Genomic DNA, 20,687 nt, shown 5'->3' with positions numbered 1-20,687 from the left:
AGGCTTCATATATAAAATTTGAAAAAGCGTTGACTTCGATTATACCAAAACTATATTGCCCTTCATAAAAAAAAAAATTCTATAACGAAACTTAATTTTGATCGCTCAGTTTGTGTGACAGCTACATGCTATACTGATCCGAACTGAACAATATCTACGGAGGTTATACTATTTTCTTAGACAGTGAGCTGTACCCAATTTCGTGATGATATCTTGTCAAATAAAACAGATTTTCATACAAGCACTCGTTTTGGGTCGGTCAGTTTGTATGACAGTTATATCCTATAGTGGTGCGATATCGGCGTTTCAGACAAATAAGCAGCTCATTGGGGAGAAAAGAGCATTTGCAAAATTTCATATCAATATCTCAGAAACTATAGGACTAGTTCGTGTATATAAGAACAGACAGACAGACAGTCATGGCTTAATCGACTCAAAACTTTACAATGATCATAGAAATATATACTTTATAGGGTATCCGATGTTTGCTTCTGGCACCTATGAACTTCGTGGCAAGCTTAATTTACGCTGTTCAGGGTATAATAAGCACAGAGTGTCTACTAAGTCGCCTCAAAACTCTAACGAGCAAGTCAAATGAAGTCCTAGCTCTCCTTCCCTCTATCTCTACCTCCTGCTCCCTCACCATCCCTCCCTCCCTCTATCCTTCCAGCTCCCTCTCTATCCACTCATTCTCTCTCAGTTCTTCTTGAACACTCGATGTACATTTGGACCTAAACATGAAAATACTCTGGGTACTTCCATGATCTCAGCTCGTAGTTCTATAATGCTTTTGGAACAACATTTTTTTTAGGATTCTTCTCGCATTATACAGTGCAGACATTTATTCAATGTGGATATGATCGTTTTAGTCTCAATGGAAGAAGGCGTAAAATAGGTATATGGAACCATAGCAGAAAGTTGTGGTTAGAGTGCTGGAGCTATACGGAACACTGTGACAAGGGAAGAGACCATAAATTGCAGTTCACTCCCCTAACAAATTTCCAAGTGTAGAGAAAATTGTTTATTCTGTGCAAAAATGAATCTACTGGCAAGAGCGATTCGACATTTGTTTCCAATGCTAACAGAACTGAGTAAGATCAATTTTGGATTAAGGACCCTGAAGGGGGAAGCAGACACAATTTTTCTTGGATTACCATCAACTTGTACCCATAATATTCAAGACAATGTCCCGTAACAGATTCGACTCAATACTAAGATTTTAACATGTAAATGACTATTCACAATTGACTATGTTTGATGCTCTAAATAAACGCTTTTAGCAGGTGTATTGCGGAACCAAGGAATTATCAGTTGATTGTTTTCAAGGACAGAAGGTTCATCAAACAATACTGCCCATAAAACCAATTAAGCGTGGTTCTAAATTGCGGTGTTTGTCGGATCAAAATGGCTATATTAAAAGGTTCCAAATATATCAAGGAAAAGGCGAAACTATGGAAGCAAAGTACGAAGGATTTGGTCTATGGGAGAGAGCGGTTTTGTCCCTCACCGAAGACGATTGGTGCAAGAACACGTATGTATATTTTAACTCAGAAAGTGTTTACATGTGGAATAACTAGAGAAAATCGAAAAGGACTGCCTTCAAACATGAAGTCAGACAAGCAAATGAAAAGTGGCGAATTTGATTCACGATCAACAACGAATGGAGTAATTTCTTACACTGTAAATGGATAGATAATAAACCAATATTATTGGTGTCTAATTTTCATTGCATTAAGAGGATGGGGTCATATGTAGCAGTTCACGCAAATGAGGAAAGTTCTCTGATTTTCATCCACTTCGGAATGGCCAGAAACTATTCTTTTACTATGGCTCAGGCAGCTCACGACCTCAGGTTTAGACCAAGTATCTTTTGGTTAGCCAAAGAACATCCGTTTGAAGGCGAGCTAAAGTGAGAAAGCGAAACATCCCATTCACAGTGTGATGGGCAGGACAAAGACTGAGACGAGTAGGTCCGTGTGGCACTTACTACAGGGAGAGTGGACGAACGTCTAGCCACGATCTTCATCAAAACGAAGTTCTTCAACATATCACTGATTTGCGCCCGCGTCGCGACGGAAGAGAAAGACAATGTCACCAAAGATGCCTTCTATAAGCGTTTGGAGAGCGCATATGAGAGCTGCCCCCGCCACGGTGTCAACATCGTGCTTGGCGACTTTAACGCCAGGTTGGGCAAGGAAGGTATCTTTAGCACAACAGTCGATAAATTCAGCCTCTACAATGAAACATCGCCCAATGGGTTGAGGCTGATCGACTTCACCGGGGCCCGTAATATGGTTATCTGTAGTACTCAATTCCAGCATAGGAAAATACATTAAGCTGCATGGCTATCTGCAGATCGAAAAGCTAACAACCAAATAGATCATATTGTGATAAACGGAAGACACGTCTCCACGTCAATAAACACAAGGAAATTTCGCCTCAACAAACGGCCCAACAATTTTCTACTCGACTTGCACGCCTGCCCTCTGAGAGCACTGATCAATAACTGGGTATAAGAGAACTGTGGGACGGCATTTTAAACTCCTTACGTACAGCTATAACCGAAACTACATATTGGACAGCCGGTACGACGAGGAGTGGCATGTCGCAGCAGAGACAAAACAGACTGCTTACCTTGCAACATTACGATCGACCACAACACGTGCGGGATGGGAAAGATACCGAGAGTTGAAGAAGGAAGCGAGACGCATTTGCAAACAAAAAACGAAAGAGGCGAAGTGAGTATGAAGAGCTTTTCATCGTTCCATTTACCGACCATGAAGAAGTTCGAATAGCGATTGCCCGCCTGAAGAACAACAAAGCGGCAGAGGCCGACGGACTGCCGGCCGAGCAATTCAAACACGGCGGCGAAGAACTGATAAGGAGCATGCATCAGCTTCTTTGTAAAATATGGTCGGACGAAAGCATGCCCAGTGATTAGAATTTAAGCATGCTCTGCCCAATCCACAAAAAAGGAGAACCCACAATCTGCGCCAACTACCGTGGGATTAGCCTCCTCAACATCGCATATAAGGTTCTATCGAGCGTATTGTGTGAAAGATTAAAGCCCACCGTCAACAAACTGATTGGACCTTATCAGTGTGGCTTTAGACCTGGCAAATCAACAACCGACCAGATATTCACCATGCGCCAAATCTTGGGAAGGACCTGCGAAAGGAGAATCGACACACACCACCTCTTCGTCGATTTCAAAGCTGCTTTTGACAGCACGAAAAGGCCTTTATGAATGAGGTGACGTTCAGTACCATAGCTCCGCCAGGATCGACCTCACCGAGCCTCTAAATGAGGTTTCAGATATGGCGACTCTCTATAGTGCGACTTCTTCAATCTGCTGCTGCAGCAAATAATTCGATCTGCACTAAATAGAGACAGTTCCATCTTCTATAAGAAAGTACAGCTGCTGGCGTATGCCGATGATATTGATATCATTGGCCTCAACACCCGCGCGGTTAGTTCTGCTTTTCTCCAGGCTGGACAAGGAAGCAAAGAAAATGGGTCTGGTGGTGAACGAGGGCAAGACAAAATATCTCCTGTCATCAAACAAACAGTCGTCGTACTCGCGACTTGGCGCTGACGTCCCTATTGACAGTCATAACTTTGAAGTTGTAGATAGTTTCGTATATTTGGGAACCAGCGTAAACACCACCAACAATGTCAGCCTGGACATCCAACGCAGGATAACTCTTGCCAGCAGGTGCTACTTCGGACTGAGTAGGCAACTTAGAAAAAAATACTCTCTCAACGAACAAAAACAAAACTCTATAAGTCTCGCATTATTCCCGTCCTGCTATATGGTGCAGAGACATGGGCGATGACAGCAATCGATGAGTCGACGTTACGAGTTTTCGAGAGAAAAATTCTGCGAAAGATTTATGGTCCTTTGCGCGTTGGCCACGGCGAATATCACATTCGATGGAATGATGTGATGTATGAGTTATACGACGACATTAACATACATAGTTCAGCGAATTAAAAGACAACGGCTACGCTAACTAAGTCGTATTGTCCGAATAGAGGAAAACACTCCAGCTCTGTAAGTATTCGACGCGATACCCGCCGGAGGAAGCACAGGGAGAGGAAGACCTCCACTCCGTTGGAGAGATCAGGTGCAGGAGGAACTGGTAATACTTGGAAACTCTAATTCCAAGCGATAATCTCAATAGCGGTATCTATGCCAGTAAAGAAGAAGAAGAATTTTCATGGCACTGAGCAAACTAAAAACTCGAGGGAAGGTATCGAAAAAGCCAAGAAAAACATGTTCAATGTCCAACTGCCTTAAAAATATTCATTCATTCGATCTTTAAAATTGTGGCGTAGATTGCTTTGGTGGACTTTTGGCAATAACGTTCATTAATGCTTATGTCGTATACTGTCAAACACATGAAAGGATTGGAATATATGATCCGTTGTTCAAGACCTACTGACGCAAAAGAATATTAGTGCCAATAAAGTCAAGCAAAAAAACGTCGTGGTAAGGGTCCGTCTGTTGCAACTGATTCTCGATTAGGTAACTTGGGAGTACATTGGCCAATATTTGTTGAAAGCCGAGGAAGATGTGAGATGTGGCCTAAACAAGATTCAGTCCAAACCGCATTGGAAAAGACAAGAATGCGGTATATTTTTACACTGCAATAAAAAAAGAGCTGCTTCGCCGAATATCATGCCATTAATATGTAAATAAAAATATTTAGGCTCTTCAAACCTGATGGTACATCTATGTAAGTACCATATCCCTTTTGTACACTGCGGTATCCTTGAAATTTATAATTTTTGTTTTTGTTAATAAAATACGTACATGAATGATAATATTGAAAAATAAGTTAGAAACATTAATTTTTCCTCACCTTGGTCAACTAAGGGTTAAGGCTAGTGAAGTTCTGCTGTCCATTAGACTCTCACCGCAAATAAAAGCTGTAGCTTACAGTTTTTATTGAGATCACCATCACCATCGAACTCTTTAGAGAGAGAGAGACAGCTAATGAAAATCTCCACCTCTTAATTTTGTGCCGTGGTTGCCAATCAAATGAAATATTTTTATTAATTAAAACCGACATTTTCAAAATTCGTCTATTAAATGCATTGTTTACGGTTATGTTATTTTATCTAAAAATTTACATTTATTTAAACTTTTATTGTTATTTTTCATTTTTGTTGTTTTTTGTATGTTGCACATTGTGGCATTTCCACCTAAACAGCTGGAATTCTGCATTTTTCATGCGAAAATTTATGGGCATGAAAAGCGCACTCACTCATACACGCGCACTCACGCACACACACGTGTTTGGCGCACTTAGGCGCAAAGACAAATGGCAAGTGCAACACTCAGCATAACAAAAGCGCACACACGCTCACACATACACACAAGCGAACGCAAGTGCATAACGTGAAAAGCTCAAGCGTTTGAATGCGCTTACAACGACGAGGGCGTGTTTACATATAAAGGTAAGTGTGTGTGTGTGTGTGTGTGTATGTGTGTGAAGTAATTTTGCAATTAATTGCGCCCAATTTAAAATGTTGCAAAATTAATTCCAACCTCTTCACATACAAATGCATAATACAACGAGTGCACACATGAAATGCACTTGCACTCATACAAACACATACACACACGCACACATTCACAGGCATTCGCAGACGTGTGTGGAAACATTTGCAAAAACAAGTGAATGCTTTTTTCCATACAATTTCGCAACAAGGAATGCAATGAAAGAAATGCAAATGCATAACAACATGTTACTGTCGCTGCACAACTGCACATTCACGCACATGCACACACATACATACATATGTATATGTAAATGCATAGATAGTGGCATGCAGCTTTGCAAATATATAATTTGCATAAATGTTTACACATAAGGGAATTTTGTTTGTTTCAGATAATGCAACTGGTTACTTAACTCACTTTTTATGAACTAGTTTCGGACTAGTTACATTGAAAGTAGTTTATGAGTATACATTAATTACGGATTTTTCTTAATAAAATTTTCTTTTGTAACTGCCAGTTAGTGGGTCGCAAGTTCAATCCCAGTTGAAACAAAGAAACACTTTAACTGCAGCCGCGATGAAGATATAGTACCCTTCAAAACTGCATTTTTATAGTATAAAAAGATATAAAAAGAGCTCGATTCTGATTTGAACGGTCTGTGTGGATGACTAGTGGTCCGAACTGAACAATATATTCGTAAAGTTGAACAATGTTTTGTATAATAATTTACGCCGAACTTCTTAAAGATACCTCCTGAAATGAAAACGAACGAATATTTCCTTTTGGTTACTACAAACATATTGGCAAGCTTAAAAAAGTGAATCTATACGGAGAAAAAGCGGTTTGAGATCATTTCTTATATTCTCTCTTATTAGATTACTCATCGTCTGTTTACACAGCCGTATTAGTTTTGCGAGATACTTTTCAGACATAGCGGCATAAAGGCAGCTCTTTTTCGTGTTGTCAAAAGCAGTTTTCCGAGGCTATTTTCTTTTATTCCGGTAGTCTACAAGTATCCAGAATATTGAATTTGATTGAGTCATTTGTTAAACTCCAAGTTCATAGCATCATTCTTATTGATAACTCTGAGGGATATTTGGTCTAACCACTTCAGGACCTGTAAGAGAAGCTCGTACCAGCGACATTCTCTTTTTTTGCTTGTTTGTCTAGGTAGAGCTTAGCTTTAAAGCATTTTTCTTACACCGCAAACAGATAGATAATTAAATACTGTTACTCAAACACCACAACAAAACTGTAGGATGGAAAGTGGTATAGAATATTTTCTTATGCAATCATCTGTGCCATTTGCGGAAATACCCGCCCACAGTCCCTTCTTAAAAAAAATTTCACTTTTTGACATTTACAGAAGCTAAGATCTGCCAAAATAACTCCGGACCTTCTATTTATGAGTTCGCAACCTCCTATCTTCTACAAACTACAGAAGCCGACGCGGTTTTCTTCACGTTTGCAACATGCGCTCTTATTTAAGCTCTGTGAAGACCAAACAAAGTGGTGTGAAGACTAATACTCAGTGTTTTCTTAACTATCATCGCTCCAAAAGAAAAACCTAGTTTATACAAGAAAGGCTTGATCGGCGACATACGACTAACTCTGTTTGTTCAAATTCGATGCCGACTACTTTCCATTTTAAATTCAAAAATCTAATTGCGGCTCAAGTTGGATCAGTAATATTTTAGTAGAAACCGCGAGTCTCAGCTGTCGGGTTTACGTAAATGGCAATACAAAGGAAGTGAATGTGTGTGGAACGGTATGCGTGTCCTGCTGTGCGTGTGAAGCATTAAAATTGCAACGTTGAATAACACGACCACCAGCAACACATTTAGCAACAGCAACAGAAACAACAACAATGGCAACAAAATGACAATAACAACAAGCAAACAACTAGTGCCGCCAGCCGTGCAAAAGCGCATTAAAGCGACACATAGCCAACGGAAACGGAAAAGGAAAAGGAAGACGATGAGCAGCTAGTCGACGACCAGGACCAGCACCAGGCAGACCAAAGAGCAGCGAAGCTGGCAACAAATGCATAAGCATAAGCAGGAACATAAGCATTTTCGCGCAAGTATGAGGAAGAGGAAGAGCGACCAGCACACACACATACACACCTGCATGCATAGAGAACAAAGCATAAGAAAAGGGGAGAAAGAAGTGTTCGCCAAAGTAGGCACTTTTAGTTGCTCAATTTCAGCTTCACACTTCCGACAGCAAAGCCTAAGGCAGACGGTGGTGGCGAATAATAGGCGGAAAGAAGTGAGTGGGTAGCAATTGCTGTGCGTTGCGGAGGGAGTGTGCCTGCTGCCTGACAGTGCAGAAAGTTGAAAAGAACAGGTGACAGTCGCAAAGTTGCCCGGAGCCGGAGCTTTTGTAATAAGACTTGGCCCATTAGGGGCTTGGCTCATATATTTTCCACACTTTATGCGGCTATCTATACCGTTATATATACTCTCGTACATACAATCGGCCATATGCAACCAAATTAAAGAGCAGCAGCAGCAGCAGCAACACCAGAGACAAATAAAGAAGGACACAGAAAACGAAGCAGCCATCATTTAAATGCGCAGTCGAGCAATGCATGCACCACGAGGACCATGAGAGGAATTGTTAAAACAAGAAACTGCGAAACTCTTAAAAAGTGGAGGCGACGGAAAAAATTGCATTGCTGTAGAAAATAAACGCACAAGTGTCACTTGTCGGCGACACAAATGAATGAGCGAAATGAACAAACAGAAACTAACAAGCTCGAACTTAGCAAATTGCTGCGACTGCAGATGGGAAAGGCGGACGAACTCAGAGCACATAGTAAAATAAATAAATAAGGGTATACAACAAAAAAGATAATGGAAAGAAATATTTAAGATGTACCATAGAATTAAAGCGAGACTTTTCAAAACAGGAGAATTAAAACAAATCATTAAGCAAAATTAGGTTAGTTAGAATACTGCAGCCTGCTTGGGGAACAAAGCTGTCGTAAAAGTTTTCGAACAGAAGATTTAACGGTAAATCAGACACGACTCGACGTTAATAGCATTTAATTACTAGTGCTCGTAAGTGTGGTCCTCAAATGAAGTAAAACTTAGTCAAATATAACGGGTGAACCAAACAGACGTACTTCTTTGAACAGCCTTACTGACAGATCATGCGTGAGTCGTGTCAAGCAGTCATGCTATTTTTGTTCAATATTGTTTGGGATTTCATCAAGACTTACGACTGAAAAACGTTCGCAAATTGTTCAACTTTATTAAGAAAAATTCACGATCTGTTAAAAATGTGTTTCGTGCGCTTCGCTCAACTTAGGATCAACATAATTGGCCCACAGAGCGTACAATTCGCAACACCATCAACCATCTTGAGACCCTGCATTCATTATTGGATAATATTCAACGGAATAGACCATTTCCAGCACGCAGTGAAGAAAAGAAAGCAGCCGTGGCTGGCAGTGTACAACTGACAGCAACTCGGACTGACGTATAGAACGACTTGGCGCATTTTACGTCGAGATTTTAAACTGAAAGCGCAAAAAATACAGCTTGTGCAAGAACTGAAGCCGCTCGACCCTCACAAGCGACATTGCTTCGCTATGTGGGCGCTCGAAAAGTTCCAAGAAGAGCCGACGTTTTCGAACCAAATTATATTCAGCGATGAGGCCCATTTCTGGATCAATGTATGTTGGGACGAAAAGCAATCTGAAAAAATTCAAGAGCTGTCATTTCATACAGAAAAAACAAGATGTTTGGTGTGGTTTTTGAGCCGGTGGAATCATCGGTCCATATTTCATCAAAAATAAGGTCGATGAGAACGTAACTGCCGTGATCTCGTCGAAATTTAGTTTCCACAAGACAGCACAACTTCTCACACATCGCATTATTCAATGGATTTATTGAGAGAACATTTGAGTAGATAACTTCACATTTTGGACCGATCTATTGGCCACCAAAATCGTGTGGTATCACCCTTTTGACTTTTTCCTGTGGGAATATGTAAAGTCTAAAGTCTATGCTGACACTCCCGCTTCAATTCAGGCCTTGAAGGAGATTATCTTCAAAAAAATAAATGCCGAAGAATGTTCTTTGGAATGATGATTAATACTTCCCATTAAATTTGAAGTTTCAGTGTTTTTTCTTTAAAAAGTAGGGATGGATCACCCTTAATACACCCCAGGTGACATTTTTTTGAAATTGTTTTTGGTTTCTGTTTTCACGGGCAAATTCTGAATATAAATATTGTAGAAATATTGGAATTTTTATCTTCAGCTTTTAAAGTATGATTTTTCCTGATACAAATGGACCTCAGTTTTCCTTATGAATATCAATACGAAAAAACTCTACAAATAGCAAACTTTAAAAAGAAATCACTTATTTTTGGTATTGGAAAAACTCAAATTTTACTTGTAAAAGGCAGAGCCAAAAATTGCGTCGATAGGTATACAATAAAACGTTGATTAAACCTCTTTTTATTTTCAGATTAATACCAAAATACCGTCTATGCAAATCAGCTGATTTCTACAATCATTAAAGCAAGACGTCTTCAGCATTACGAGGTAATTATAAACAACAAAGACATTTAATTTAGAATATTAAAAAAAAAATTACTAATACAAAAATTATGAGAGCTCTATTATCATTCGAAAAACATTCTTTGGCATTTATTTTTTGAAGATTAACTCTTTCTCAAATGGTCCATCCGTTGAGTCAAATTTTCGACGAATCGCTCGAGCATTTCGACCAGTATTTATTCTTTGAAGATTATTTCTTTCTCAGACAGCTCGTATGATTCCAATTTTCGATAACTCGCTCGAGCATTTCAAATAGTAACCCTGATAACGTGTGAATGACACCCGTGATGTTTTGCTCCAAGGTATGAATCGAAGTGGGATTGTTCGCATAGACTTTGGACTTTACATATCCCCACATGAAAAAATCTAACGTTGCGATATTATGGAGCGATAACGATCGCTATTGACGTTTAGGTTCACACCGGCAACATTTTTGAAGAAATATGGTCCGATGATTCCACCAACTCACAAAACAGACCAAACCATTGCTTTTTCTGGATGAAAACTTTTGAATTCATTCAGGTTGCTCTTCATTCCAAATGCGGTAATTTTGCTTGTTTATATAATTAAGTCAGAAATGAGCCTTATCGCTGAACAAAATTTGGCTCGACAACGTCGGATCTTCTTGGAACTTTTCGTCGCTCCGCTAAGCTCCTAGCCTTATACATATTCTACTGCTGGAAAACTAAATTCGTATTTACAAACATATAGTTCTCGTATTTCTATATTCTCACTATTCACACACATCAACCCAAATGTGTATTATAATAAATATAACGGTATATTTAGCTGCCATCTACTATGTGTGTATGTATACGTATGAGTGTCTGCGCAATGCAACCATTCACACACTCGAGTATTTCGTTCATTAAGTGCAAATCAACGGCGTGTGCCACATGGGAACAATTTCAACAAGAATATGCATTTTTGCTTTTAAAACAAAAGCCGGAAAGTGAGTAAACAACAACAACAACAAAAGTGGAGAAAGTAGAAAGGACACACACTAAAAGCTAAGGCTTAGTAGTCATTTAATGGGCTGCTGTGCTTTTGTGGGCTAAAACAAGACAAACACGTGGACACAAGCACACAAATCTCATATGAGAGCTGCTGATTAACACACATGCAACAACAAAGGAAGTTATATTAACACATTGGAGTTTTTCTGTGCATTTGTATAACAGCGACTTAATTTTCCAACTGGGACAACAAATATAAACATCTTGCGCACACCAGCACACCCTGTATTTGATTAAGGAAAACGAGAGTGTTTCGCCTGCATTAAGTAGCTTATAGCATTACGAGAGTGCTAGCAAAATATTTGCAGAATAATTATAAATAAACATTTGTGAGAGTTTATATTGGTAATACATAACAGTATTATGTATACATATATAAATAATCAATTTATTTTTTTTGCAAATCAATTAATCATAATTATATCGCTAACACGGCAATCATGGAAATGGCGAAACGAAACCGCGCTCATTGATTGTCATGTTTGCGCTCTGCTCTCTTGTCAAAAAGTTTAGTAACAACAAAGTTAGCGAAACTCACTGATATCATAAGAGAATATGAGCGTGTATATTTCTATAACATTTAAGAGGTAAAATCGTTTCATTATGCCAGTCGTTTTGATTTATACCAATTGTTTGTTCGATTCGCCACTTTCCGTCATTTTCTAAACTGAAATAGCTAGCTTGTTGATATGGAGAAAGATTATATTTCCAATAAATATTTTGAATTCCATCTGATACCTTCTGTATAATACGAGTATAAACATTAGAACCAATGATGATGCCTTCAAAATCTGAAAAATATATGCATTTTAGGAACCAACTTTCTATTCATTGGTCACTTATAGAAAAGGAAGTGCGATAATTTTTCGAAGAATGGTACTATTCTTCTCTTCTCATAATTTGTATATACGTAGTTATACAAATATACCGCAAACACTACTAGAGCTATCTCAGCGAACCAATAAAACCTAATATAATAAAATAGGAAAAAGTCGAGTATTAATCATATAAAAGAAAAGTACTAAAAGTTCAAAAATTTTAAAGGCCGACTAAAATATCAATACTTAAATGGCGCAAAGCGCTCAGCAAAAGTCGCAAACATTGCTTTAAGGCAAGATCAGGATCTTCTTCGTTATTGGCGAAGACACCGCTTACGCACCTCTTCTTCCTTTTCGCTGCTTGGCGGTCCTTCTCCACCTAGTCTTTCCAACGGAGTGGAGGTCTTCATCTGCTTCCCCCGGCAAGTACTAAATCGAACACTTTCAGGGCTGAAATGTTTCGAGTCTGACATTGTTGTTGGTGTTAATACTTCTTCCAAGAAAGACAAAATTATCTAAACCTTTAAAATTATGACGGTCAATAGTGACGCTCCACACTTGGCGAATGTGAAGGAGCGACTGCAGGCAACTGTAGGCAAAATACGACGGATTTTGAGGAGCGATTGGGGTCTCGGACGTCGTGCTGTCCGCACCATATATCGTGGCTTGTTTGTGGCCTGTGCCACTTATGGAGCCCCTGTATGGTGGGAGACAGCCACGACTGTCTGGGGCTCTCAAAAACTCCTCTCAATCCAGCGTTGCATGATGCTTGCTTGTTTGCCTGTATGTCGCACCGTCTCAACGGATGCGATGCAGGTCTTGTTAGGTGCACCCCCTCTTGACCTGATTGTCATACAGCAGAATGACTGGATTTCCGACGATGATGTGGAGAGGGAGGGATATCTAGGGAGCAAGAGGCTCCTAGATGATAAGGTTAGGTGTAGGTGGCAAGAACGTTGGGACAATAGTCCTAACGGCCGAGTGACGTACGAGTACACTCGGGACGTGGGGTTCGTTGTGGATAACCCAGACTTCAGATTTTGTCTGAGTCTAGGTTTCCTGCTTACGGGGCATGGGCCTCTGAATGCATTTTGGCATCAGAGGCACCTTTCGGATACGTCGGGGTGTTTTTGTGGGGCGGGGTCGGAAAATTGGTCGCATTTGATTGCGGAGTGCCCGATGTACTCGGACATTAGGGATTTGGGTGGTATGGGGATCAGCTGGACTGATGGACAATTAGATGTTAGTGGTGTGATCTCCACTAGTCGGAATACCGAACAGTTAGGGTCGTTTGCGCGTGAATTATTTAAGCGCCGAAGACGGTTAACTGGAAATTAGGGTTAATTTTTGTATGATTGGTGTTTAAGTGATGTGTGTATGGGGTCCAACCCTTTGCCACCAGTCCAGAGCCGTATGGAAGCTCAACTGGTAGTAGTTTCGGCTACGAGGTCTGACCGGAGACCTAATTCTGGTACCACGGGGAGCAGGAGCCCTTGGAGTTCGCTCCAACCTGCTCGTGCGGACTGGCCCCTCGGGGAGTATCGTGGTGGTTGTGGTTAAAACCCAAATCGCGGGAAGAACTGACTTTGTCAGTTGAATGTGGAGTTGCATTGCAACCGGGTGCCGGACCCAAAGCACGGTAGAGGTTTTAGATGGGCCTCGAACCCTACCAAGGGGTTAGTGTGTCCATCCCACACTGCCAATTGGTACTGAAAATGCTTAGCATTCTCAGGGCGCTGATCAACGCATTGATTTGATCCGCTGTGCTTTTGAGCGCCGTGGAGTAAGGCTGTCGTCAGCAGGTGCCCACGTAAAACACACCGGACGTTGTCAATAGTGACGTGGGAGCCAAGTCGCGAGTGCGATTTCTGTTTGTTTGATGACAGGAGATATTTCGTCTTGGCCTCATTCACTCCCAGGTCCATTTACTTTGCTTCAGGAGAAAACAGAACTACTTGCTGAGGGCAATGTCGCCGCATCTTTTCATACCTGTACACCTGTCCTCCAGCTTGCCAAAGCTCTTTATACTCACGTGTTTCGACCTCCCTCTTTTTTTGTTGTCTGCAAATACTTCTCCTTTCCCTCTTCAGCTTTCGGTATCTATCCCATCCCGCAAGTGTTGTGGGCGATTGCAACGTTGCGAGGTAGGCAGTCTGTTTTTCCCCGCTGCGACACGGCACTCCTCATCGTGCCAGCTGTTCTTTTGTAATTTCCGCAAACCAATGTTTTTGATTGCAGCTGTACTTAAGGAGCTTGAAATGCCGTCCCACAGTTCAGTTATACCGAGTTGTTGACGAGTACTCTCAGAGAGCGGGAGTGCAAGTTGAGTAGTAAATCGCTCTGATGGCTATTGTGGTTGCAGCTTCTCATCGTCGAACCTTCCTTGTGTTTGTTGACGTGCGTTTTTCCTGCACAAAGGCGGGTGCGTATCTTGGCTGCAACAAGTTAGTGATCCGAGTCGATGTTAGGAGCTCGGAACTTACGCACGTCTAAAACACATCTCTTGTCTTCCGTCTGTCACAACATGATCGATATGGTTGGTGGCTTTTCGATCCGGAGACAGCCAAGGTAGTTGGTGAATTTTCCTATGCTGGAATCTAATACTACAGATAACTATGTTTCGGACCCCGGCAAAGTCGATCAGCCTCAACCCATTTGAGGATGTTTCCTCATGGAGGCAGAAAAGTCGAGTGCCAAAGATACCTTCTTTGCTCACCCTGGCGTTAAGATCGCAACTCGTACTTCTGGTAGATGGGACGAAATGCGCTCCTGGAAAGTATGACTATTGACTATTGAGATAAGCGTGGCTCAACAGCTTTCAACCCACAAAATATAAGTAATACATATTATTATTATAATAAAGCATTTAACTTCTTCTCTGATTATTGTCTACTAATGTACAAACGTACATATGTAAATACTATAAGCTTTAAGCTTTTTTTGAGTTTTAAAAATAGCTAAAAGTGAAAAAGCGCTGCTTAAAAATATACTCATTAAATGTTTTTCCTTCACATACTCAAAGTGCTTTTTTGCCACAATACTTGTATACATATGTACATATGTATTCATATAAAAGTATATATTGAACAACCGACATTCATGGTTAGTGAGCAGAATCAAAATGCTAAAAATAAACAACTTCGCTTTACTTTTTATCACAATTACCCTTTTGTAATTTTCAAGAATAATAGCTAGTAAGAGCCAAAGCTAAGAAGCTTAAACGCTTATACTGAAGTACATGCTAACGTACTTACTTGAACACATCAACGCTTGAGAACAAAATCTGCCAAGGGTGAAGTGCGTGCGAGGATATCTCGAGCGAGTAATTTTTATTTAAAATTCTCTTGGAATTCTTTTAATCACAAGTGTGTGCAGAAAAACATAAGCATATGCGGATACAATAACCAACATGCATATACCCAGTAGAAAATATCGCGAAAAGGAAATAGGCGCATTCAACTTTTTTGTAATGAGTTTAGTGACCAGTTGTGCGGCATACACTCTAAAAATTCAAATGAGGCAAATGTTAAAATTGAAAATTTCAAAATTGAGAACGTGATTAAGATAAAAGATTAAGGAAATAAAAAAAAACAGATTAGCGATTAAAGATTAAGATTAAAAATTAAAGATTAAGATTAAAATTAACATTAAAGATTAAAGATTAATATTAAATATAAAGATTAAGTATTAATTATTAAAAATTACAGGTTAAATATTAAAGATTACAGATCAGGATTAAAGATTAACGATTAAGGAATAAGGAATAAAAATTAAAGGATAACTATTAAAGATTAAAATTAAATGTGAAATTTAAAATTACACTTTAAAGATTGAGGATTGAAGATTAAAAATTAAGATTATAAATTAAATATTAAAGATTAACGAATAAAGAATAACAATTAAAGACTAAATATTAAAGATTGAAGGTCAGAGATTAAAAATTAAGGATTAAGATTAAAATTTACACTAAAAATTAAATATTATAATTAAGGATTAAGGATTAAACTTAAAGATTAAGATTACAACTAATAATAATTCTAAGATTAATATTAAATATTAAAATATGAAAATGAAATATTAAATATTAGGGATTAAGGATTAAATATTAAAGGTGAAAACTAAAGATTATAGACTAAGGATTAAAGATTCTGAGATACATTAAATATTAAAAACTAAGAATAAGATTAAAACTAACTTAGTACAAAGATTAAGATTAAGGATTAAAGATTAAATATAAAAGATTAAAGATTAATATTAAAGATTAAAGATACAAATTTAACAATAAAGATTAGGATTAAAGCTTAACATTAAAACGAAGATTAAAGCGTAAGCTTAATATCAAAGATTAAATATTAAAAACGAACGATTAAATAGTAATTGATTATAAATAAGAAGTTGAAGAATAAAATAAGATTAAATCTTAAGACAAAATATTAAACAAATTGATTTTTCCGAGATATCAAATGAAGTCGTAAACTTATTTTTACTTTTAAATCTGAAAACAAATTAAGTACCAGTATTACTAGGTATTCCGCTTTTCAAATTCCTATGTAAAAGCAGTATTTAGTTGAGGATCGTGGAGTCGACACGCATCAATGTAACCCGAGAGACAAGCTTGATGAGACAATCTTCTGCCTTCTCAGAAGCTAAGACTGCTGGGTTAATGCTTGCAGCATACTTGCAGACCCCCATAGCCACTTAAAATGGGTTTTCATACAAATATACTCGTAGACAAATATGTCGACACACAATCCAACATACAATAAACAAAGCGGAACAGAGAGAGAAAGAGGAGGGAGCGTACAATGCAAGCTAGTCAACAATGTGGCGAATGCAAATGCAACTTTGAATTAATCGAAAGATAAGGGCGCAGCAAAGACGATACAACAGCAAGCAACAACAAATGCAAATAATACAAAAACAAAACACACATGTAATACAAATGCAAATGTTGGGGTAACAACACTAGAAAATGGTGACCAAAGCGGAATGTTGAATGATTACAGAATGAGAGGGTGGTGGTGGGCTAAGGTAGGGGCGGCGAAGAGATGTAATATATAGGGAAAGCGAGAGATGAGGAAGGAGCTGTGAGGTTGATAGTGCTTAAGAGGTGTTAAAGGTGCAGAAAGCCGGCAGGATTTCTTTTTAAAAACAATAATTCTAACGTAAAAGCTGATTTACAGACAGATATTCGAAAAAAGGAAGAAAATTACAAAAAATAGGCGTCAGAAAAGTGCACAAAAACTAAGCTGAAGTTAACGAAACGAAGTGCAGGGAAGTGCGGAAAGTTGAAGTGTCGCAAGGCAACCTAAGGCCTTTCTATACTGTAGCTCAATAACAATACAACACACAACAACAACAGGAATCACCACAAAAAGTGAAATAAAGCAATTTTACAACACAATCACTCTACAAAGGATGTGCAAAAGAATAATAACCAGGAGAAACACAGCAGACGACGTAAAATCCGGCAGAAAAATCAACGCAGTATGCCCACAGAGAGAACGAAGAAATGCTTTTAGGCAGTCGGCTGAGTTCCTTAGCGTAGCTGGAAAGTTTGGAAAGTAGAATGCAAGCAGTGTTGAAGGAAAATACCGTTATTTAACTTGTTGTTACTTCACGCTCTGCCAAAGGCTTTGTTAGGGTGGTACTGCCAGAAAAATTTCAACAATTTTTTCATACCACCAAATTTTTTTTCTTTGTTCGGCTCAAACTTACTGTGCAGAATGACAGTTTAATAATTTTATGAATATGTTAGATTAAATGACTGATCAAACATCGCAAGTGCAGTTCTGTGAAGCCATAGAAAAGAAGAGCTCCTGTGTTCGAATCTATAATTTAGCAAAACGCTTAGTAGCCACCGCGAGTTCGGTGGGGGTCTAAGATATCGGCTGAAAAGTGTTTTAGTCTCGACCTCCCAAGCACGGCACAATCAAGAAGGAAGTACTGAGTTGTTTCCACCTCATATCTTTCCACACAACTTCTATATATGGCGTCTGGTAAGACCGCAGCCTCACAGCATGGACGCCAATAGCATGGCCTGTTAAAAGCCCCACAACTCGGGAGAGGCTAGCCTTACCAAGGACAAAAAGATCACTAGATCTCCTACGATCGATCTAGGCCCAGCGCTTGCCAATCTTCCGTGAAGCCCAGCTATCTAGTAGTAGAAAACAGAGGATTCGGTGTTCCTGCGACCACCTCCCATTCTACCGATAGCGGTTCTAAGGTGCCTTGCCTTGCTAGCTTATCAGCTTTGCAATTTCCTGCGATTCCGCTATGGCCCGGCACCCAAACCAGTCTTGTCACAAAGATACTCGATGCTATTTATAGCTCGGTTAGGCACTCCTCGACCAACCCTGAACGCACTGTAAATGAATTCAATGCTAGTATCGCCGCTTTACTATCAGAGTAAATGACCACTTCTCTGAAGTTATGTAGTGACTCAAAAATCGCCAACATGATCGAAGAAAGACGCGCAGTCTTAGCTTGAATGTAGTCACTAGATCTTTGTTTTCAAAAAATCCAATCTTGGCTCTCATAGAATTGCTTTCGTGTAGTTAATAGACGCTTAGAGGCTCGTACTATGTTTCTGCTTGGTTAATGGTTGCAGTCGTATCCTTCTGAGCAGGTAGGCAGCAAGAGACTTCTCTGCATAATTTGCTTTTCTTTGGCAGATGCCCCACCGGCCACTACACTTTTAGGATCTCCTTTCTTCCCTACTTTGTAGCCATATAAGGTAAAGTTCCGGCTACCGCAATATTGTTGCCTTCCTGGAGCTTTCCTTAGGTTCTTAGCTAATTGAAAACAGGGCTCTCTTCACGTAATAACTAGTTCCTTGTGGATTTTTTCCAGGAGAGATGGGCTGCATTAGCTCCGTTCAAGACCAGACTATTTGAGTGCTCCCAGTCAGGGTGATCGTGGGTATGGTTCGCAGGGCACCTTGATCCTGCCTTTTTTGTATCACCATAGTCTTCTTTTTCTACCATGTGATCAAATTTGACCCGGACTGATAAAAAAGAGCTGCACTTTTACGTATTTTAATACTAATATATATTATTGCCTTTGAAATAGGGGAAAAAGTACATACGAGCTGAGCCAAATTATTCATGTCCGTATATCTGTCCATATATACGCGAATTAATTCCTCAGTCTTTAAGATATCGATATGTAATTTGGCACACGTCCTTTTCTTCTCACGGAGCTGCTCATTTGTCGGAACAGCCGATATCGGACCACTATAATATATAGCTGCCATACAAACTGAACGATCGGAATCAAGTGCTTGTATGGAAAACTTCTTCATTTAACAAGATATCTTCACGAAATTTGGAATATATTATTTTCTAAGGCAACAATGTAATCTCCGAAGAAATTGTTTAGATCGGTTAACTATAGCATATAGCTGACATACAACTGAACGATCGGAAAATTGGCATAAATTATTTTCTAAAGCAACAATGTAATCTCCGAAGAAATTGTTTAGATCGGTTAACTATAGCATATAGCTGCCATACAAATTGAACGATCGGAATCAAATGCTTATATGGAAAACTTTCACATTTGACAAGATATATTCACAAAATTTGTTATATGTTATTTTCTAAGGCAACAATGTAATCTCCGAAGAAATTGATCAGATCGGTTAACTATAGCATATAGCTTCCATACAAACTGAACACATAGTTACTAACAGAAATGCACCTGTGAAGGGTATTTAGCTTCGGTGCTACCGAAGTTAACGTTTTTTCTTGTTTTTGTTTTTTAATAAACAGGCTCATGTTGTTGAGGGTATAAATGCTGGGGTTACACAAAAACTAACATTTACTCTTTTACGCCACTTTTTTTACACCCTTCTGCGTACATTTCACTTTTCACATTATCAATGTCGTAGTTGTTGTAATTGTTATTGTTTTAATTGCTTGCGAACGTTGCTGTCGACACTTTTTTCTGGTTCCGGGCGCCCAACATAAATTACTACTTAGCTGTAGAGCCGCTAAGCTCAACGCTATGGCGTTGCAACAATGCGCCATCATCTTTGTTGTAGCTATTTCAATTATCTTGTTGTTGGCAATTGCCTTACGTTGTTGTTTTTTTACTTTTTCTTTTTTGTTGAGATGCTTACACGAGCTTTTATATAAAATTTTAAGCTTTTTTAATGTTTCTACTTTTTCTTAGCGGCCTTTTGCTATTGTGTCTCCAAAATGCTTGTGTCGCGCACGAACTCGCGCCGGCGCCAGCATACACTTCCCGTTCCCCTTCCGCATTCCGGGCGCTTAGTAAAGAGCAGCGGCATTTTTTGTTCGCAATCGCTGCATTTTTTCGCTTCACATTCTTTTGCATTGTTTTCAATAGCTCGTGATGTTGTTGTTGTTGTTGCTGATTTTTACATTTTTGTTCTTGTTGTTGTTTTCGCTATTGTTAGCTTTGTTGGGTTTTTTTGCTTCTCCGTTCTTTCATTGTTGTTGCTGTTTTGGTATTACTGTCGTTGTTGTTGTTGTTGTTCTTATTATTGTTACTACTGTTGTCGTTGTTATTGTCTCCACTTCGTGTTTCTTTGCGTTTGCATTTTTTCATGCTGTCATTGTACTTAATGTTGTTGTTGTCATTGCTGTTAATATTATTGTTGTTGTTTTCGTTGTTGCTGTCGCTTCATCTACGAACAATTTGTTTACACGCCATCCTGCATGCTGCCAACAAGAGTCGGCGATACAATTATCGTAATTGTTCTTTGTTGCCATGACTTTGTGTTGTTGCCGTTGTTGTTGTTGTCG

General features: G+C 39.2%; 1 protein-coding gene across 6 annotated transcripts in view; it reads left to right on the top strand.

Moving 5' to 3' along the window:
* The window catches only part of LOC126751095 (lachesin), a 180,192-nt gene that overhangs the window by 130,718 nt on the left and 28,787 nt on the right, over window positions 1–20,687 (top strand). For all 6 annotated transcript variants that reach the window (XM_050461053.1, XM_050461052.1, XM_050461054.1 and 3 more), the window contains one exon: window positions 9,991–10,067. The gene's annotated coding sequence lies outside the window, so the exon portion shown is untranslated. The remainder of the gene's footprint in view (window positions 1–9,990; window positions 10,068–20,687) is intronic.

This window comes from Bactrocera neohumeralis, chromosome 2, assembly GCF_024586455.1.
Source record: "Bactrocera neohumeralis isolate Rockhampton chromosome 2, APGP_CSIRO_Bneo_wtdbg2-racon-allhic-juicebox.fasta_v2, whole genome shotgun sequence".
Taxonomy (NCBI): Eukaryota; Metazoa; Arthropoda; class Insecta; order Diptera; family Tephritidae; genus Bactrocera; species Bactrocera neohumeralis.
Note: the sequence above shows the minus strand (reverse complement) of the source record. Positions and strands in the feature narration are given on the sequence as shown.